Below are 3,039 nucleotides of genomic sequence, written 5' to 3' on the forward strand. Positions count from 1 at the left end.
AGGGGGGAGAGAAGCCTCCCCCAGGACGAGCTGTGTCGGCCCCACGGCGCCCTTGTTGCCATGGCGCCGTGTGCGGCCGCACTGCTCGCACACCCCTAAGGCCGGCCCTGATAATGGGTGCTGTACGGGTGCTGTGTGATATTGGATGGGTGCTGTGTACTATGTGATGAGTGCTGTGTGACAGGGCCGTAGCCACCATGAGGCGAGTGAGGCACTCACCTCAGGCGCAGCTGAGAGGAGGAGCAGCCAGGGCCGGCCTGGTTGTGACACTTCACCCCTGTTGCCAAGGCGAGTACAGGGCGCCATGGCAACAGGCGCCAGGCGGCCAACACATCGGCGGCTTGGCAGGGAGAAGAGGAGTGGTACAGGCTCCAGCTTCTCCTTGGATTCCTGCTGCTCTCCTCCACCTGTATGGGCAGAGGCAGTGGGGAACCGAGGAAAGATGGAGGAGGGGGACATAGTACTGTGTCCCCATTTATGAATAAACAGTAAGTGCATTACATCACTTCCTGTTCATTCATGAGTTTCTGAATAGGTGGAAGCACTTACTACAGAGATTTCTACCCATTGATAACTGGATGATGGTAAATATTTTACTATCACCAGTTTCTAAATGAATGGGAAGCCTCTGTACTGTGTGCTTTCCATTCATTCAGTGCTGAGGCTGCAGAAAAAGAATTTGAGGACTCTGTGTCCTCAATCTCTTTTTCTATTTCAAATTTCCCCGAAGCCCCCCAACAGTATAAAAAAACAAGAAACCCCCCCATACACACATACACATACTCACTCATGCACATACCGTGTTTCCCCGAAAGTAAGACCTACCCCGATAGTAAGACCTAGCGCTATCTTCAGTGATTTCTGTAATATAAGACCTACCCCGAAAATAAGACCTAGTTCGGTGGTAGGTCTTATATTGCAGAAATCCGCTAGGTCTTACTTTCGGGGTAGCTGCACATAAACTGTGTAAAGACCGGCCGCACTCTCGCCGGCCACAGCTCCCGCCCACACGCCCGATGGAACCGGCATAACATCACACCGGGACCGGCAACAGCACGCCGCCTTCTGGGACGTCCAGTCCTCCCCCAGCCAGGTAAGACATCCCCCGAAAATAAGACCTAGTGTCTTTTTTCGTGCAAAAAAGAAAATAAGACACTGTCTTATTTTCGGGGAAACACGGTATATTATTAGACATGTGCAAAGACTGAAAATTAGTTTCAGACGAAATGAACAGAAACTAAAAAATGTTTCATTAGTTTCGTCAAACGAAACAGATTTTATGCTATTTTTTTGTTTGGCCACCAGCGCATTCTGCGCATGCATGCCGGGCATCCTGGAGGCGGGGAGAGAGATGTCACATGTCTGTTGGGGGGCACAATTTTCTGTTCTTGCTTCGGTCGCAAAAGGAGCTAGCTACGGCTCTGTTGTGTGATATATGATGGTTGCTGTATAGTGCTGTATGATATATGATGGGTACTGTATGGGTGCTGTGTGATACATGATGGGTGCTGTGTGATATATGATGGGTGCTGTGTGATATATACTGTAATAGACGCTGTGTGATAAATGAAGAATGGTATGGGTGCTGGGTGATATATGAAGGGCAGTATGGGTGCTGTGTGATATGTGATGGGTGCTGTGTTATATATGAAGAATGGTATAGGTGGTATAGGTGCTGGGTGATGTATATAGGGCAGTATGGGTGCTGTGTGATATGTGATGGGTGCTGTGTTATATATGAAGAATGGTATGGGTGCTGGGTGATGTATAAAGAGCAGTATGGGTGCTGTGTGATATGTGATGGGGGCTGTGTTATATATGAAGAATGGTATTGGTGCTGGGTAATGTATGAAGGGTGCTGTATGGGTTATGTGTGATATGTGATGGGGACTGTGTGATATGTGATGGGTGCTGTGTTATATATGAAGAATGGTATGGGTGCTGTGTGATATGTGATGGGTGCTGTTTGATATATGAAGAAAGGTATGGGGGCTGATGACACTCAAATATATATCTCCACTCCACAACTCACACCCTCAGTCTCCTTGCACTAATTTACTAACTGACATATCAGTCTGGATGTCACAACACTTATTCAAGCTCAATCTTTCAAAAACTAAGCGCATGGTATTCCCTCCCCCCGTGCACCCTCCCCCAACTTTTCCCTTGAGATTAATAACACAACTATCTATCCCTCCCCCATCCCAAGGTGCTAGGCATCATCCTTGACTCGGACCTAACCTTCCTGCCCCACATCCAATCACTATCCAAATCCTGCCACTTTAACTTTCGAAACATCTCCAAAATACACCCCTTTCTCACCAATTAAACCACAAAACTACTCATCCACTCCCTTGTTATCTCTTGTCCCAACTATTGCACCTCTCTCCTCATTGGCCTACCTTTACACAGGCTATCACTCTTTCAGTCTATCATGATTACTGCTGCTAGACTCATCCACCTAACCAACCGCTCAGTGTCTGCAACCCCCCTCTGGCAATCCCTCCCCTGGCCTTTCAATCAACCTAAGGATAAAATTCAAAATATTAACTACCACTTAAAAAAGCCATCCACAACTCTGCCCCGGGCTACTTTTTCAACCTTGTCTCTAAGTATCACCTTAACCGTCCTCTCCGCTCCTCCCAAGACCTCCTGCTCTCTAGCTCCCTCGTCTACTCCTCCCATGCTCGCCTCCAGGACTTCTCTAGAGTCTCTCCCATTCTCTGGAACTCCTTACCTCAACCTGCCTTTAGGCGATCATTAAAGACTCATCTCTTCAGGGAAGCCTATCCCACCTCAACCAAACTAAAACTAACCACTGAACTATCTTTCTCAAACAATTCATCCCCACACAGCTACCTCCTCATGTATCACTTACCCCCCCCCCCCCCCCCCCCTCCTCCCCCCTTAAATTGCAAGCTCTTAGTGCCTTGAATTGTATTGTAATTGTAATGCCCTTCGTATATTGTAAAGCGATGCGCAAACTGTTGGGCACTATATAAATCCATTATAATTATAATATATGAAGGGCAGTTTGGG

Source organism: Nanorana parkeri, unplaced genomic scaffold (assembly GCF_000935625.1).
Source record: "Nanorana parkeri isolate BGI_ZX_2015 unplaced genomic scaffold, ASM93562v1 scaffold1726, whole genome shotgun sequence".
Lineage (NCBI taxonomy): Eukaryota > Metazoa > Chordata > Amphibia > Anura > Dicroglossidae > Nanorana > Nanorana parkeri.